This window comes from Salvelinus namaycush, chromosome 12, assembly GCF_016432855.1.
Source record: "Salvelinus namaycush isolate Seneca chromosome 12, SaNama_1.0, whole genome shotgun sequence".
Taxonomy (NCBI): Eukaryota; Metazoa; Chordata; class Actinopteri; order Salmoniformes; family Salmonidae; genus Salvelinus; species Salvelinus namaycush.
Window position 1 is genome coordinate 43,020,233 of NC_052318.1, and position 10,987 is coordinate 43,031,219.

The following is a 10,987-nucleotide window of genomic DNA, read 5'->3' on the forward strand; positions in this document are numbered from 1 at the left end:
GAACTCCCAACTCGACATTTAAGAAACGTGTGAAGAAGGTGGTTAACACGGTTAAGTTTGGATTGTCCAACCTTAGGTTTATAAGACCTTTCCTTCCTCTGGAGGCCGCCAAACTATATATGCATGCTATGATCTTCTAACAGCTGAGATATTGCCTCACATGCTGGTCACAACCAGGAGCTACTCTACAAACAAACACTTAAGATTTTTGATAACAAACCTAACAGTTACCACCATTGTCATATAATTTACAAACATAATTGCATTAAGCAGTATGTAGATGCAAACTTTGTCTTTAGGATCCTGCATGGTCTTGCCCCTCCACCCCTATGCCGGCATATCATGCTTAAGGAAAGCACCTCCAGGATAACAAGGGCAGTAACTAGAGGGGGTTGAGTTGTTCCTTTTCGACACAGTAAAATCGATCAATCGGCCTTCTCTGTTAGAACTACAATATGCTGGAATGCAATGCACATGGACTTTTGAGGCTGCACTGATTATTGTAAATTTTCTTTTGAATTGAAAGCATGGCTCAAATCTATCCAAACCTGTACACATGAGTTATCTGTGGTTACTCATATGTAAGATGACAGTTGATGATATATTATTGGATGTAATGTATTAGTATTTTGTATTGCTCCCGAGTGGCGCAGCAGTCTAAGCCACTGCATCTCAGTACTAGAGGTGTCACTACAGACCCTGGTTCAATTCCAGGCTGTATCACAACCGGCCGTGATTGGAAGTCCCATAGGGCAGCGCACAATTGGCCCAGTGTTGTCCGGGTTAGGCCGTCATTGTAAATGAGAATTTGTTTTTAACTGATTTGCCTAGTTAAATAAAATTTGTAAAATTTGTGAGTATTTGTACTGAGGCTGTGTAAACTTACCTGCCCAGAGGCTACGTATGCAAATTAGTTTTTGGCTAACCCCGGCACATTTACATGGATGTTGCATTATTGTAATATTGATGTTGATTAATGTGCATTGTCCCCTATAAATAAATAAAGAATGGAGGTTTAAAAACATCAGCTGCGTATGCATATTAGCCAGTACATATAGCATAGCCTACACATATAGAATACCTTGCAAAACAATCTTCTCTAAAAACAGTTGTACAATGTGCTCTGCAATAAGACAACCGGTATGATTTCTAAACCAGATGAGTTCTCAAATAGCAGCTCCCCAATACCATGGACGGCATGCATGATGTTGGATGCATTGGAAGATAAGGTATGGAAAATGATAAAGAGCCTGTAGGATTATTGGAAAAAGCAGTTGGGAAATGAATGTTTGAGTTAAAAATACTAAATGTTCAGTGAATGTGAGTATATTTTGGTGGTTTACATGATTAACTTTCCAAATAACCTTCTAAAAGTTGACAGTGCCAAAATCTTGCAAATCCATTCATTGTTCTACTAACTATGACTGAGTGTGAGACATGTTTTCAATAATGTACGTTTAATGCATGTACAGTTGAAGTCAGAAGTTTACATACACCTTAGCCAAATACATTTAAACTCAGTTTTTCATAATTCCTGACATTTAATCCTAGTAAAAATTCCCTGTCTTAGGTCAGTTAGGATCACCACTTTATTTTAAGAATGTGGAATGTCAGAATAATAGTAGCTAGAATTATTTATTTCAGCTTTTATTTCTTTCATCACATTCCCAGTGGGTCAGACTTTGTTGTTCTTAAGCCATTTTGCCACAACTTTGGAAGTATGCTTGGGGTCGTTATCCATTTGGAGACCCATTTGGACCAAGCTTCAACTTTCTGACTGATGTCTTGAGATGTTGCTTCAATATATCCACCTCATGATCCCATCTATTTTGTGAAGTGCACCAGTCCCTCCTGCAGCAAAGCACCCCCACAACATGATGCTGCCACCCCTGTGCTTCACGGTTGGGATGGTGTTCTTCGGCTTGCAAGCATTCCCCTTTTTCCTCCAAACATAACAATGGTCATTATGGCCAAACAGTTCTATATTTGTTTCATCAGGCCAGAAGCCATTTCTCCAAAAAGTATGATCTTTGTCCCCCTGTGCAGTTGCAAATCGCAGTCTGACTTTTTTATGGCGGTTTAGGAGCAGTGGCTTCTTCCTTGATGAGCGGCCTTTCAGGTTATGTCGATATGGGATTCATTTTACTGTGAATATAGATACTTTTGTACCTGTTTCCTCCAACAACTTCACAATGTCCTTTGCTGTTGTTCTGGGATTGATTTGCACTTTTCGCACCAAAGTACGTTCATTTCTAGGAGACAGACCGCGTCTCCTTCATGAGAGGTATGACGGCTTTTGGTCCCATGGTGTTTAAGCTTGTGTACTATTGTTTGTACAGATGAACGCGGTACCTTCAGGGGTTTGGAAATAGCACCCAAGGATGAACCTGACTTGTGGAGGTCTACAATTTTTTCTCTGAGGTCTTGGCTGATTTCTTTTGATTTCCCCATGATGTCAAGCAAAGAGGCACTGAGTTTGAAGGGTGGCCTTGAAAGACATCCATAGGTACACCTCCAATTGACTCAAATTATGTAAATTAGCCTATCAGAAGCTTCTAAATCCATTACATCATTTTCTGGAATTTTCCAAGCTGTTTAAAGGCACAGTCAACTTAGTGTATGTAAACTTCTGACCCACTGGAATTGTGACACAGTGAATTATAAGTGAAATAATCTGTCTGTAAACAATTGTTGGAAAAATGACTTGTGTCATGCACAAAGTAGATGTCCTAACCGACTTGTCAAAACTATTTGTGGAGTGGTTGAAAAATGAGTTTTAATGACTCCAACCTAAGTGTATGTAAACTTCCGACTTCAACTGTACATTCGAACAAAGAACAGCATCACAAAGTGTTTCAGCATTTATTGAGTACGGAGACAGTTAGCAAAGGTGTATCAGGTAGCATGTTACGTACACTAGATGTTAAGTATACTAGATGTTAAGTATCAAATCAAATATATTTATATAGCCCTTCTTACATCAGCTGATATCTCAAACTGCTGTACAGAAACCCAGCCTAAAACCCCAAACAGCAAGCAATGCAGGTGTAGAAGCACGGTGGCTAGGAAAAACTCCCTAGAAAGGCCAAAACCTAGGAAGAAACCTAGAGAGGAACCAGGCTATGAGGGGTGGCCAGTCCTCTTCTGGCTGTGCCAGGTGGAGATTATAACAGAACATGGCCAAGATGTTCAAATGTTCATAAATGACCAGCATGGTCAAATAATAATAATCACAGTAGTTGTCGAGGGTGCAACAGGTCAGCACCTCAGAAGTAAATGTCAGTTGGCTTTTCATAGCCGATCATTGAGAGTATCTCTACCGCTCCTGCTGTCTCTAGAGAGTTGAAAACAGCAGAAAGGGACAGGTAGCACGCCCGGTGAACAGGTCAGGGTTCCATAGCCGCAGGCAGAACAGTTGAAACTGGAGCAGCAGCACGGCCAGGTGGACTGGGGACAGCAAGGAGTCATCATGCCAGGTAGTCCTGAGGCATGGTCCTAGGGCTCAGGTCCTCCGAGAGAGAGAAAGAAAGAAAGAGAGAATTAGAGAGAGCATACTTAAATTCACACAGGACACCGGATAAGACAGGAGAAATACTCCGGATATAACAGACTGACCCTAGCCCCCCGACACATAAACTACTGCAGCATAAATACTGGAGGCTGAGACAGGAGGAGTCAGGAGACACTGTGGCCCCATCCGATGATACCCCCTGACAGGGCCAAACAGGCAGGATATAACCCCACCCACTTTGTCAAAGCACAGCCCCCACACCACTAGAGGGATATCTTCAACCACCAACTTACCATCCTGAGACAAGGCCGAGTATAGCCCACAAAGATCTCCGCCACGGCACAACCCAAGGGGGGGGGGGGGGGCGCCAACCCAGTATCTAAATATTGTCTAACCTACCGTGGAGGGCACAATCTTACAATCCAGAAATCCTACAGTCCAGAAATCTTACAGTCCAGAAAGACCTGTGCCTCCGATGGAGACTGTAGAACTGTCATCAAAGCATGCTTCAGTATTCCCCTTTCTCTCTCGAAGCACTGGTCACCAATGTAGCTGACCGATGTAGAAAGAGACAAGGGCCTTAGCAGAATGCAATCTAATGCTTGTGTGGTCCAGAGACGAGAACTCTACCATCTACGGCAAAAGCTATGGCTCGTTACGGGGACAATAGAACTCTACCATCTATGGCAAAAGCTATGGCTCCCGACTGGGACAATAGAACTCTACCATCTACGGCAAAAGCTCCTGACGGGGACAATAGAACTCTCCCCACTACATGTTACAATAGTAAAATAATCTTTTTGTAACCTGATGAACTGATTCTACATTGAATTTAGTCTTTGAGATGCTGAAACCAGCCCGTGTATCTGTAGTTGGTGTTCTTCAACTCTAAAATGCATTACACTACTCAAACCCACAAAGAAAAGACTACAGGCAAATGCATGTCTAAATATTGACGGCAGGGCTAGTTCAAACTGCATTAGGATGGTTCTCCTCACAGGTGAGTGAATCCACCCATGCTTGGTGACTTGTACTTGGTTGATCTCTGTGAGCCGGACACAGGAGAGCTGAAAGAACATGTGAGACACAAGAATTAATAAAATAAATAATCACAGCAAAGATATGTAGTTTGCTTAATAAAAATGGACATCCTGACAGTCTGAGGCAAGCTGCTCTGCAATCATCCTACAACAGTGGTAATGTGGCTTTTCTTATTTGTCAGTATGAATGAAATGAGTTAGTCCTGTCTTGATTACTGTATTAGATTTACACAACTTGTCCTATAGATTTTTGTAGTCTTAAATTATTACTTGGAATAAACTGATAGCTAAAACGTTCCTTTTCCCGGGACATGCTAGGGCTATCTGCTCCTGGTAGCTAGCAACAGATCTTGTTGTAACTACCTATCTACATTACTAAGGTTGCTGTGTTCAGCTAACTAAATAGTTAGATTACAAAAAATATATATATTTTTTTCTTTTGGAAAAGTTGTCACATTTCCTTTAAAACAGCTCATATATTTTTAGCTTTATTTAACTAGGCAAGTCAGTTAAAAACAAATTCTTATTTTCAATGACGGCCTAGGAACAGTGGGTTAACTGCCTGTTCAGGGGCAGAACAACAGATTTGTACCTTGTCAGCTCGGGGATTTGAACTTGTAACCTTTCGGTTACTGCTCTAACGCTCTAATGCTCTAACCACTAGGCTACCCTGCCGCCTAAAAAAAACGTATTGAAAGCATGAAAACAGCATTTGGTATTACATTTGAATTTGTTAAAAAGTACATGTTGTTAAAAACAATGGAAACAACCACGAATAAAAGTACTTTTCGTTGTTAAAACATCAAATCATTTTTTAAATGTGTACAAATGATTTAACAAAAGTAAAACATTTTTAAGACATGAAAACATTTTTTTTTTAAGTAACTTTGTTAAAAAGCTGTCTTTGGTCCTTTGTACAGGAGCGGGGTGAGTCCTTATCAAACTCGCCTCCTCCTGCTCTTCCGAATCAATCACCGGCCTGTTCTTCGGGTCCCAGAGGAGATCCCTCCCCTAGGCGCATCGCCCTAGGTGCCGCAGCTCTGTCAGGCCGTGGCAGCCGGGACTTTGGGTGTTGTGGGGGACCCTTCGCTTTGGGTAGAGGCCCCCTTTCTTCTGTACCATCCCAGGGCTTCCGTGGCTACCATGGCCACTGCCTGGGGGGTGGTCTCTACTCGTTTCGCTACCAGCAAGTTGGGGGAGGACCACAGTGCTTCCTTCAGACACGTGAGGGTGGGCCAGAGCTTGGTGAAGTCCTTCGGTGGAATAGGCCGTCGGCCTACCCCATACAGCACGAGCTGGGGCGTTAGGTCCTCCCCTGCTGGCAGACACGGGGAGATCAGGGGGCCTGCTTCCTTCCACAGGTCCCTGGCAGCTCTGCACTCCCAGAGCAAGTGCCTCACCGACTCCTCTTGGCCGCAGCCTGGTCGGGGGCACGCGGATATCCTCGCCATGCCCGGGAGTGCATAACAGCCTTGACCAGGAGGATCTCGTGGGCGACCATCCAGGACAGGTCCCAGTGCCGATTCAGGAGAGCAGGATGGGCCACGTTACACCAAACCGTTACGGGCTCACCTATAGCAAGCCCGCGCACTGGACACACTGGTTCCCGCTCCTGCACAAGAGAGAGAGGAGAGCGGTGCCCAGTTAAAACCGTGACTGCTTCCCTTTCCAGTTTAAAATGTCTTAAAAACTTCTGGAGCTGGGAGTAGTGTGTGGGGAGCAGGAAAGAGACTGGGGCTCGCAGGTCAACTGGGATCAGCCTCAGGGTTCTGAGGTAAGATCCCAGCCAGAACAGACCACCTCCCTCCTCAGCCTGAGTCTTGTTGTTGACCGGGGAGGTGGCAAGAGTGAGATGTAACGCTGTGTTGCAGCTGCCCAGGAACAAGTAGAGGTCAGGCAAGCCCCCCCCCCTTGGACCTGGGTCTCTTGACCACCTCCCTCCTCAGCCTCTCCCACTTGCTTAAACAGCATCCGTTCCAGAGCTAAAAGACTTGTTAGTGGGGGGATAAAAACAGAACTGATTAATTAAAGCACAGGTAAAATCACAGCTTTAATGATTAATACCTTGCCCTCAAAAGTCAGCTGTCGAAGTCCCCAAAAACCCAGTCTCTGTCGTACTGTCCCCAGGATCCCACTCCAATTACCGCTCCCTCCTCCCTCCCGGTCAAACTTTACCCCCAGTACCCTTATGTCAGTCATTTTAACAATCAGTGGTAGTCTGGTCAAGTCTGGGTCAGCCCTGGCCTGTCTTTTCTCTATTCAGTCTCGCCCCAGAGGCTTATCTGTACCAGTCTGTCCTGTCAACAGATAAAAGGTCAGTACATAAAATGTTGACATGTCCATGTATATATACTTTACCTGATAGCAGTTTGTCGGACAGAGATCTCTTTCTCTGTCACCAGCAGTCTACTACCTTAGATATGGATGACGTGATTGGCAGACTTGATCAGCAGAGATAGTACCATGGATAGTACACAAGTTTCGATTGGTTTACAGTTTAATTCAGTTTGTCTGTCCAGCTAGCGAACATAAAAGTAAATATTTTTTATTTATTAGAAAATTGACATTGCCAACAAACGGAAATGTGTTCAGAAGAAATAGATATACACAATATGTAAAATCCAGCTCCTCCTTCGACAGAGATCGATGGTCTCGATAACTAAAGCAAATAGCTTGCTACGGTTCACACGCGTATCTGCCCGCTCGTAGGTTAGAATGGTCCCACCTGATCTCGCCTCCTCCCGCCTGCCTTCCATCTTTGAGGACATGTATTTCCATTGTTAGAGCGGTCACTCAAATATCTTCTCAATATAATAGACAATGTTTGGCGCTACACCCCAAATGTTTGCCCCGTTCTATTGATTTCAACGTGATATCGATGGAAGAGAGTAACAACAAAAAGTGTTGCATTAGACTTATAGAGTTGGCGACCCACTTCAGTCAAAATGCGACACTTCAAAATGTAGCTAGCTGTCTTCTACAAATTGTCCTCTGACCAGTGATGTACACATTATTCCCAGATTCCGTGTGGTTTTTGAGCTCTGTTCGTTTTAACAGGATGTGCAACCTCATCTCCACCCTCTCGCGCAATTGATTTCAACGATGATACGAGTGATTGACAAAACAGTGTTGCGTTTCTGTTTTGGTGACCCCCCCTATCAAAATGCTACATTCCTAAATGTAGCTGACTGTGTTCTGCAGGTTATCCTCTAACCAGTGATGTAAAATATATAACGTTTCATGAGGTTTTTGAGTTGTGGTAGTTTCAACTGTGCATATATTTCAATATATCACCAACTGTTTCTGAATATGTTGGAGTTGGTTGCTCAGCAACAGAATCGAGGTGGGCCCAACTATTGGGCAACACAGAGGGGCCTCGGTTTAGACTGTTGACAACATGTAATCTATATTTTGTTGAAATTTTGAAAACATAAATACATTTGCACAATGAGCACTTGTTGTTCAATAGCTAGCGATTTTTTTTGTTGCCATATTAACATAGACATGATATCAGTCAAAACACCTCAAACCAATAAACGACCCACCTACGATTCCCCACATGGCAGCTTCTTGTCATTGTTTCTAGCTATCGGACTGTTCAGAATCATATCAACGCACGCCTTCCGGGCACAATCAGCCAACCCGTTTGGACACTTTAAATCTGTATTTTTACATTGGTCTATTAATCAAACTGTCTTGTCAACAGGAAGCATCGGCAGCATCATTTTCAACTTAATTTTTAGGAGTTTAAATTGAACTTTCAACATTAATTTCCAATGGTATTGTACTTAATCAGGTAAAAACTGCTGAATGAGTCCAAAAACGTGATGATATACCAGAAACCAAGAAATGGGTTGGCCATGCTCAGTGCCTACCATTGGGAAAGTTGCCTAGGCTACAGTTATTTTGTTAGTTTGTACCTGTGCTAACACTTGCTGGTCACCTGTGTACCATGTGACCAGTGACCTATAGCCTAACTCCATGTGAGATAGCCCCTACTGTACAAAACAAGTTAAAACATTGATAGACAGACAACATACATTTCATGACCAAAAGTGTGTGGACACCTGTTCGTCAAACATCTCATTCCAAAATCATGGGCATTAATATGAAGTTGGTCCCCCCTTTGCTGCTTTAACACTCTTCTGGGAAGGCTTTCCACTAGATGTTGGAACATTGCTGTGGGACTTGCTTCCATTCAGCCATGAGAGCATTAGTGAGGTCGGGCACTGATGTTGGGCGATTAGGCTTGGCTCGCAGTCGGCATTCCAATTCATCCCAAAGGTGTTCGATGGGGTTGAGGTCAGGGCTCTGTGCAGGCCAGTCAAGTTCTTCCACACCGATCTTGACAAACCATTTATGTATGGACCTCGCTTTGTGCACGGGGGCATTGTCATGCTGAAACTGGAAAAGGCTTTGGGGAAAAACTGTTGCCACTAAGTTGGAAGCACAGAATCGTCTATAATGTCATTGTATGCTGTAGCGTGCCTCTGCCCGAGCATTGCTCATGTCTGTCAGATTTTACAATGCCTGGACGGTTATTTAACGTATCCACTAGCCACATTTTATAGCAATCTGTCAGTCTATGACACAGTCGAGGTGATGTGTTGATGCATGCAATGCTTGAGCAGGTTAACGACCAACGTAATGAGACTATGTTGGTCTCATTAAAGCTTGGTCGCAAATGGGTCTTCCAAATGGACAATGACCCCAAGCATACTTCCAAAGTTGTGGAAAAATGGCTTAAGGACAACAAAGTCAAGGTATTGGAGTGGCCATCACAAAGCCCTGACCTCAATCCTATAGAAAATGTGTGGGCAGAACTGAAAAAGTGTGTGTGAGCAAGGAGGCCTACAAACCTGACTCAGTTACACCAGCTCTGTCAGGAGGAATGGGCCAAAATTCACCCAACTTATTGTGGGAAAGTTGTGGAAGGCTACCCGAAACGTTTGACCCAAGTTAAACAATTTAAAGGCAATGCTACCAAATACTAATTGAGTGGTATGTAAACTTCTGACCCACTGGGAATGTGATGAAATAAAAGCTGAAATAAATCATTCTCTCTACTATTATTCTGACATTTCACATTATTAATAAAGTGATGATCCTAACTGACCTAAAACAAGGAATTTTTACTAGGATTAAATGTCAGGAATTGTGAAAAACTGAGTTTAAATGTATTTAGTTACGGTGTGTATAAACTTTCGACTTCAACTGTACCTTAGTTGAATGCACTGACTAAATATGCTCTTTTCACACCATAGTGCCATCAGACTTCTGATACCAATGCAGGGTGAAAGGGGGCCACAAAATGGTGAACCAGTATAAAAAACAAATGGTATAGAAAAGTATTTAGTATTTTGAAAATACAAATTACAGCTCTCGATTGTAGACCATGTTAGACCGGTGGGAGGTCAGATCATTGCCTCTAGTAAACCAGGGTTAGGAACAGTGTGGGGAGACTACCTAACCCAATTAAACTGGAACAACCATTCCAGTAACCGGTGAAAAAAAATTGAGCTAAATGATTAGATTAGTTTAGAAAAATGGATGTTATTTATCTTTGTGTAGCATATCAATCACTCATTGTACATGCAAAAACAGATATTAAAACACTTTTTTAAATCTACCTGCAGTAGAACATGCTGAGTAAAGTGCATTTGTTATCATAACTTTTAAAAAATGGAGTCTCATTTAGTTTTGAGTCAGTACCACAAAAGTAATCATTACTTTTCATTGACTGACTTCAACTTACTATAAGTATTGGAGTTAAAAATCCTTGGGTTTACAGTGATATAAGCTGCATTTAGAGCAGTCAAGTGAACTTCATACCTGATGTTGTGGCCCCTGCAGCAGCATTGTTCTCAGCCTCTCCAGACTGGTTCATTCTCTCTCTCTGATGTCTCTCCACCTGAGGCTTCAGGAGTTACAAGTGAAAGATTAAAGGAAATCATGAGTGGGAGTTCAGATCAATGTCTCTGGTAAACCACGCAGCATAGTTAGAACAGCTCTTAATAACCCTTTTAGTCATATGTATCGTCATGATATTTTTTATAAATTATTTCATCATATTTCAATTGAATTCAACAAGCTAAGAATTTTGTAAACATCAAATGAATTTAGACTGACGTGAAATGTATGGTTAAGGCTGTTCATCAAATGGAATTATATCTTGCAGACACCGAATACAATCACTTGAAAGTGGTACATTAATTATGTATTACCTTCTCGTCCATTTTCACGTTCTCTGTTCCCCCAACTAGTTTAGTATTTGTATTAATCCACACGTTTCTGCTATGCGTAAAACGCCTACACGGAGGAAACTCAGAGATAGTCCAGATGTAAATAATAATCAGGAAGAACCGTGTTGTTTCTCTAATATCTTGTCACTGAGGAAGGATATTTTCTCGATGTGACAATTTTGTCTCTCCACGAC

At 42.5% G+C, this 10,987-nt stretch overlaps 1 pseudogene; it reads right to left on the reverse strand.

Annotated features, from left to right (window-relative positions):
- Positions 1-5,594: 5,594 nt before the first annotated feature.
- On the reverse strand, positions 5,595-10,787 carry LOC120057563 (annotated as a pseudogene).
- Between the last annotated feature and the right edge of the window lie 200 nt (positions 10,788-10,987).